Consider the following 8,736-nt stretch of genomic DNA (forward strand, 5'->3'; position numbering starts at 1 on the left):
TACCCAATATAAAACAAAGAATTATTGAACAGTGCACTCAGAATGGCATTTAAATTCATTCAAACATTTCATTCTACTTGCAGCTTTTTCTAATTTTCCCTTAATTCATTTACCATTCACTAGAAGTCATGCTAGTATCACTCCTTTTATCAAGTGATATTTTGAGTGAATAAAAATATAAAAATTATTTGAAAGGAATTATATACTAATCAAGGGCCCATGGGGGCATTTACAATTATATCAGTATGATCACATTTATGTAACATGGAACAATACATGAATGAAATACTAGTATGGGGAGATAACGAACATTATTCGAGTTTAAAAGTCCATTAAACATAACAAAATATAGGAGTGCATTTTTCACGGACCTACATCACACTCAGGTGTCATGGAGGAATGATAGTGCAGCTGCAAGTTAAAAGCCAAAATGTGCTCCTTGTCATGATGGGAAATAATTGTTTTTCTTCAATTTTTTGAACCATTTTTAATGTTGGGCCGTTTACGTCACAGAATGGGCGGAGCTTAATATTTTCATTTGTTGGTGTTCAAAAGTGACGGACCTGATGAAAATGCCAACAGACAAAATACATTTGAAAACTTTAAATAGGAAAATTTAGTCGTTAAATTTGAAATGTGGTGATTAGCTCAAAATGGCGATTCAAAATGACGTCTGATACACTCGAATTTCTTAGAAACTGCTTAATTCTGGTTCGTTTTGCAGAAAATAAATTACAGTTTCTCAATTATATATATATAGTATGTATAGTATATTGATTATTCCATTAAATATGAACAAAAATACTTGAAAAGATTCATTTTCCTTTTTAGAAATATTTAAAACAAACTCGACTGAAGAGATTCCAAATTTCCCCCTTCGTAATTGAGCCCCCGTCCACCTAAAATCACTCCCGAATCCTGTCATTACCAACCTACACTTCTACCTCAACATCCTTCGGCACACCATCAAATATAACAAGAAATTCTTATCCGATTTTATTGAACACTTTGTTCTAGCTTTTTAGCACTTATAAGAACTTAGAATTATCCCTAACATCTTTTATTCCAGCTTTATTTGGTATATGTTTCAGTCTGTCTTCGGAATTTTGGTATTTTCAACACTCAAGTAAAATGGTGCCCCGTGTCAAGGATGACAACACCTTTGGCATCTAAAAGATCGTTTCTCTGGAGTTCGAAAAAGAGTAAGCTCACTGGGGGCCACCAGAGAAACCAAAATCCTTCAAAAATCAATTATTTAAACTGAGGGTCCGCCGAAACGTGGCTGAAAAATCTGCCGACTCGGCGTTAAACAATATACAATCAATCAATTAACACTCAAGGAACAACACATTTATGTTCAAATGTTAAAAGTCTATTTTTTTATCCAAAACCATATGCAAAATGAACTAGATGTACTGTGAGCAATTAGCTCACTAAATGATACCCCGGTCTCCCATATGAATATAATGACAGTGTCCATGTTTTGTTATGGGAAACCCAAAATATGTGTCGGATCAAAAAGTAAAATAGTAGGTCACAATGGCAATATGTAATTAAGATTCTGTGAAAGTTTCAGTAAATTTCATTCAGTGGTATGAGAGGAGTTGCGGATAAAAGATGGGTACCCCAAAGCGACTGAGATACCGATTACTCCATATCAACAAAAGCTTTTAACGCTTTATTACAGACAGATAAACTGATATTCAAGACATGTAGCTCTTTATTTTGTTACCTCGTATAGATTTGTTGTCTTTTAGGGTAGGAAGGTCATTCTACGCGTATTAGCAAGAAAATTCTCAAACTTAATCATCTGAAATCACATTGTGTGCATGTTTTGGTGAGAAAAGTTGTAAAATTATGCAATTTAAGAGCGCCTGTAGATTCCTCGTGATTTCTATCACTTACAAGCTTTCGTAACAATAGGTCTAAGCCATTCCTGATTTCGATTTAGTCAACACTTCTCTTGACAACAAAATTTTCTTGAACACTTAAAAACTTTACAAGACAACTCGATCCACACTTCTTTGTTAGGTCTGATCATAGTGTAAGGTTGTATCAAGAATCGAGGGGGATTGAACACAAACATTATCTTCTTTCAGATTTTGTAAATTTCAAAATTTTTAAAGAACAAGGTTCACTTTTACCTTATTTGGCCCTGTGAATTTCTGAAAAACTGAAACTGCATAGTTCTACTTAACAGTACATTAAATATCACTTAGATCTTTGGTGACTTTGTATCTATCAAAAATTACGTCATTTTCTGGCTAGTCAATGCATTATGACGTCACGAAATGCTTCAATTTACTCATATTCTGAAAAAGTCTACTAAAACGGCCAATTTTTAATGCTATTTTTTGATATTTAATATAGAGCGCAACCTCTGATCTAAAATATACAACTAGTAAATGATAGAACTGTTTCTGAGGATAAATGGACATGTTTTATTTTTTAGATCAGAGAGTGCGCTCATATAATTTTTCTTCACTGAAAGTACTCAATTATGCCTGTTTACCTAAAATCCAAGAACATTGCAGTTTCTTAAAGCCAGATAGGCTATGAAAGCGCCAAGTCTCTATTTTATTTTAATGCTTCAAATAGAAAATCAAGTGTTGATCAATTAATTGGTATATCTACAGGGCCATTTTATGCAGAAAGTGAACCGACTTCTTTATATACTTCTTTATATACACTGTTCAATTAATACAAAATTATCCGTTCACAGCATGAAATATTTGAGAATGCAGTTGAATTTTTGACTGAGATTAACATAATGCTAATGTAGGGACATAGAATCAAAGCTGGACAATCAAGAAAATTTATGTTTTACGTATATTATATTGATAATTCTTAATATATATGTTTATTAGGATATCATAATATATTCATATTTATCTGATGTAACAATTACTAGCCCTATAATTGGTAGTGGTCAATCATTTTAAAAATCATTCTATTAGTTATTTTGCACTAGACCTTCCAGAAGAACATAAACATTCATTTTTTTCTACACTGGACTAAAAATAGATCAAGAATTCCCAACAACTGAATGTTCACTCGCCTTAATGCTCGGTGGATACTGCTCTTCGGGTAGCTTAATTTTCATATTGTCCTCAAAACAGCAATTATTATATGATATTATTAACTTCTTATCTGAAGAGGCATGGTGAGACAGGTAAAAGGTAAAATGTCTTCGGAATTGTCGTCAAAAATTTATCTTAACAATAGTAGTAATGATTAAACAAAAATCCTGTTATAAAAATCCTAAGTCATTAACAGAAATATCCACAAACTTTCATTGCATATTTGAACATTATTTCATGAATAAAAAAAACTGTAATTTATTTTCTGCAAAACGAACCAGAATTAAGCAGTTTGAATATTTTACGAAATTCGAGTGTATCAGACGTCATTTGAATAGCCATTTTGTGCCTATTAACACATTTCAAATTTAACGACTGAATTTTCCTATTTAAAGTGATCAAATTAGTGTTCTGTTGTCATTTTACATAGTTGTACTACGCTCAGTAAAATATTCACAAATCCTTTCTCCTATGTAAACGACATTAAAAATTAAAAAAAATTGAAGAAAAAGATGAATATCCGCCATTTTGAATAGCCATTTTGGCTTTTAACTTGCAGCTGCACTATCATTCGTAGAATAGTGTGATGTAGAGGGAAAAATGCAGATCAGCAGTGTATGGATATTTTAAAATGTAAAATCCTGAACAAAGAGGAAAATAGAAACAATAGACAAAAATATCAGAGAAAATTCGAATTAAGTGTAGAAACGACTAAATTTTCTGAGTTTAACTAATAATTTTAGCATCCTTTCATAATTTTTATAGTTTTATTACACTCAGTTAGATATTCACTCATTACTTCTCCATTTTGAACGACATTAAGAGAAAATTAGAAAAATTGGATGTCCTCCATTTTGAATCGTCATTTTGACCTCTTTAAAGCCATTTGCATGAAGGCCAGCATATTTTTTCGGATTCAGCATACTCGAAATAGGTTAAGAAACTATGCTGGACCAAATAATAATTATTTGCCGTTAGAAGTTATTTCTAGCCTTCTTTTTAAAAATCAGGACCAGACTACCTAACGAGACGGCCAAGGTCATTTGGAGGGAGTTTATTCCATTCCTGTTGCAATGTTGCAGCAAGTTCTTGGACATTGTCCGATCTGAAATTGTCAAACATTACAAAATATAAAGATTCAAATCAATACCTTATATTACTATTAGCTTTATACCCAATATAGAACAAAGAATCATTGAACAGTGCACTCAGAAGCAAGCATTTAAATTCATTCGATCGAACATTTCATTCTACTTGCAGCTGCTGTAGATAAAGCCTGACACATTTCCCCTTTCATTTACCATTCACTACTAGTCATGCTAGTATCACTCCTTTTATCAAGTGATATTTTGAGTGAATAGTAAAATATATTTCACTTATTTCAGAATAGGGATTATATACTAATCAAGGGCCCATGGGGGCATTTACAATCATATCAGTATGATCACATTTATGTAACATGGAACAATACATGAATGAAATACTAGTATGGGGAGATAACGAACATTATTCGAGTTTAAAAGTCCATTAAACATAACAAAATATAGGAGTAGAGCAAACACGGACCTCCAGAACATGGGATCAGGTGTCATGGAGGACTACGCATCCCCTGCCCACCGATCACACCCGCCGTGTGCTCCTTGTCATGATCAATTGAAATTAAAATATTGGAGCTCTTGAGATTGTGAACCAGTAAAAAATGTTGGGCCGTTTACGTCAAAGAATAGTCATGGAGCTTAATCTCATTTTCTTTTGTGTGTTTAAAAGTGACACTGATGTTACAAAACGAAAGACAGTAAAACAAAAAAAGTGGTGCATCACGAACCGTATTGTGAACCCAGTTATTAAAAAAATAATAATAAAAATACCATAATTCCTTCAGAAATCAATGAAGTAGAACGAAATGCAAACTTGATCTATAACTAATTAATTTATAAAAGCTATCCAGCAAGTTTCAATTCATGACAACCTCGTTTAGAACATAAATTGAGTGCATCACGACATAAATGTAGTGCATCACGAATCCTATATTTAAGGATATTCGATCCTCAACCAGGAAGGATGACTCCAAAAATTAATATTTTATTTGAAATGCATCAAAATGAAGCTTGAAAATGAATTTTTTTTTCATGCAACAATTTTCATTTTATTCATCTTTATAAGATTTGACGGTTTTTGGAAGTCTTAGAAAACGTATTATAAAAGTTGAGATTTGTATCCTAAAAAAGGAAAAAAAATAATACAGTTTTAGAGAAATAAGATTATCTTGAATCCAGCCTTAGATACCAATGCTTATTAGCATGATATGAAATTAGAAGTGATTTGTGGTGTCTTGCAATGATAGCATAAGCCTTTTAAACTATGTATTATAGAATACACGGGAAATAGAAGACAAGAAATACCAAATAAGTATAAAAATCATGACAATTTCTCTCTCCTCTGGATAACCGTTTTTGTCTAAAATGTATTTTTGATCAATTTGCAAGTAGAAAATGCATTGCTGATATTCCAGTTCTCTCTCTTTCTCTGAAAAAATAAAAAAGATTTACAATTTTCTGTTATATAATATGATTAACTTTAATCTTAAAATACCATAATTCTTTCAAAAATCAATTTTTTTAACAAAATGCAAACTTGATTTATAAGTAATTAAGGTAAATTCATACTAAAAACCAGTTCAATATCTGCAAACGTTTAACTCCTATGCGGAAAAAAAAATTGAAAATGCCGTAATTTTTAAAAAATCATTGAATGGTAACGATATTCAAACTTGATCTGTAACTTATCAAGATAGATTTAATTGACAAAAATCAGCTCAATATCTGCTATCGTTTAGAAAAAAAAGTGCGGAAAACCAAGTTTAAGTGGGACAATATTCACGGGGACTTAAACACTGATTTTAAACACTGCAATTTATATGATATACATCACAGGCACCTGACGGTTTCATTTTTCCGGTAAAAAAAAATATACACATACCTAGTAATACCTGACATTACTTATTTTTCTTTTAAATATAGCCCAAACCATTAAGAAGTTATGGGCAATTTAAAAGTTTTTGTAAACAAAGAGACATTGATACATGCTAGTTGGTTTTTTTAATTGTACCTGGTGCTTGTTTTCAAAATCGTTTAACATTCTTCGTCCAACGGTTGTCGTTCGTTAACTACGATAGAAATGATGGAAATGCTGAATACAAATCTGCATGAAATATCATAACATTCATATGATACATGTAGTTGATACGTTAAACTGCAATTCTTAAAACCGAGAGACAAGAATTGTACTTTCTATCAAGTGGAAGAAGAAACAGTTGAATATTTGCTTTGGGAGTGTAATCATGTTTTTACGTTTGTTAAGGGAATTAATCTGAAAACTTTGAAAATAAGACAAATCTTCAGATATCAGTAACAAAAAAATTCATTTTTGGGTTCTTGGACAACAAGAAAAAAGATACAAAATGATCTAGTTTTATGGGTTAAATATTAATTATATCTACGCAATGAGGTGCATAAGGAAAACAATTAATTTGAATGCTGCCGTGTCGCTCATGAGTCATCCTCACAATGTCAAGGGTTTGTGATTTCATGCATGTTTGTGTGGAGTTCGGGAAATCGCAAACCCTTGACATTGTGAGGATGCTCATGAATACTTTTTTATAAAACACATAAATATACTGCTAATATAAAAATGGTGAACATGATATGTTTGATACCTGGATTGTTGGAATGAATTATTTTAATATTTTTTCCCATAGATATATCTTCTGAATGCACGCAACCCCTTCTTTTTTCTCCCTCTCAAGTTAACTTTCTCTCTCCTCTCCGGAGAACCCCCGATCTGTCAAAATATTTTTCCGGAGTGCTACAGTTCTGCAACTACGGTCCTCTATACCTACCCCCTCTCCCCTCTCTCTCTCTTCCTCTCTCTAAAATGAAAAAAAAAATTACACCTTCTGTTTTTGTTTCATTACTATAGATGTATAAAATAACAGAATGTGTAAAACAAATAAAAATGTTTTTTTTATAAAAAAAAAAAAAACGAGAGACATATATGCAATCATTTCATGATTTGTTTGGCTCAATAAGTTTTATCCCGGGCGTATTTCTTCCGGAAAAAAAACTAGCAAAATTATACATTTAAACTCCTATTTCAATGATGAAACGAAGATTTAGACTTTATTCATGTCTCAATAAATTTTATTTTCATATAGTAATTGTTGTAATGGTATATTCATTTTATCTGGGGGGGGGGGGGGGGGGGGGGGGGGGGGATAAACACAAAACGACTTTTATATTAGATTTAATTGACAGAACGATCTATGCATGAAAACGGATTTCTTACATCTTAAGATAAAAAGAAAATGAAAGTAAATTGAGAAGTTTATACTGGTCAATATTCATTTTATATAACTTAAACACTGATTTTAAACACTGCCAATTTATATGATATACATCACAGGCACCTGACGTTACTTATTTTTCTTTTAATAAAAAAAAATATACACATACCTAGTAATACTTAATTAACATTACTTATTTTTCTTTTAATAAAAAAAATATACACATGATAAGTACAAAATTCTCCAAGGTCCAAAGGTCAAGATAATTCGTATCCAATGAAAAGTCTTGCCACATAGAATACTTATGTAGAGTATGGAACCCTTAGCCCTAACCGTTCAGAAGTTATGGCCAAGGTTAAAAAAATTTGTAAGTAGGTCAAACTCCAAGGTCAAGGTCAAAGCTTCAAAGTTCTTGTTATCAAATGAAAGGCCATGTCACAAGGATGAAATATATAAAGTATGAAAGCACTAGCCTTAACCCTTTAAAAGTTGTGGTCAAGGATTGTTTTTTTAAAGTAGGTCAAACTCAAAGGTCAAGGTCAAAGGATCAAAGTTCTTGGTATCCAATGAAGGGTCTTTTCACAAGGATTACATATATGAAGTATGAAAGCCCTATCCCTTACCGTTCAAAAGTTATGATCAAGTTTAAAGTTTTTTCACAAGTACGGAAATCTACAAGGTCAAGGTCAAAGGGTCCAGGTTGTTGGTATTCAAACAAAGGTCTTTTAACAAAGAATACATTTGCGAAGTATAAATGTCATGATATCTACTGTTCAAAAGATATGGCCAAAGTAAAAGTTTAAAATTTTCATGTAAAAGTGGGTCAAACTCCAAGGTCAAGATCAAAAGGTCAAATTTGGTGGTACCCAAAGAAAGGTCTTGTCACATGCAAGGATTACACATGTGAAATATGAAAGTCATGGCTCCACTTAATCAAAAGTTATGGGCAAGGTTAAGGTTTTTGCGGACAAACAGACAAACAGAGAGAGAGACAGACAGACAGACAGACGGACACGACAAAAAATATATACCCAAGAAACTTCAGCTTTACGGGGGCATTGAAAAAAAGTAACGTCCACAGGGACCTGATGTTACTTAAATTTATCAAATTGTTAGGTGAAAAAAAAATATACACATACCTAATAATAAATTATTAGGTATGTGTAAATACTTTCTAACCAATGATAACTTTAATATATTGCAAATTTATGAGATTTTTAAAAAGATGAAAATCGTGGGGGGGGGGGTGGGTTGTCATCTCATGTCAAAATTTTTAAATTTCAATTGTATGTGAAATTTAGCAAACATTAAAAA

The sequence above is a fragment of the Saccostrea cucullata genome, unplaced genomic scaffold (genome assembly GCF_032062105.1).
Source record: "Saccostrea cucullata isolate Sc308-1 unplaced genomic scaffold, CSIRO_AGI_Scuc_v1 ctg3781, whole genome shotgun sequence".
Classification (NCBI taxonomy): Eukaryota; Metazoa; Mollusca; class Bivalvia; order Ostreida; family Ostreidae; genus Saccostrea; species Saccostrea cuccullata.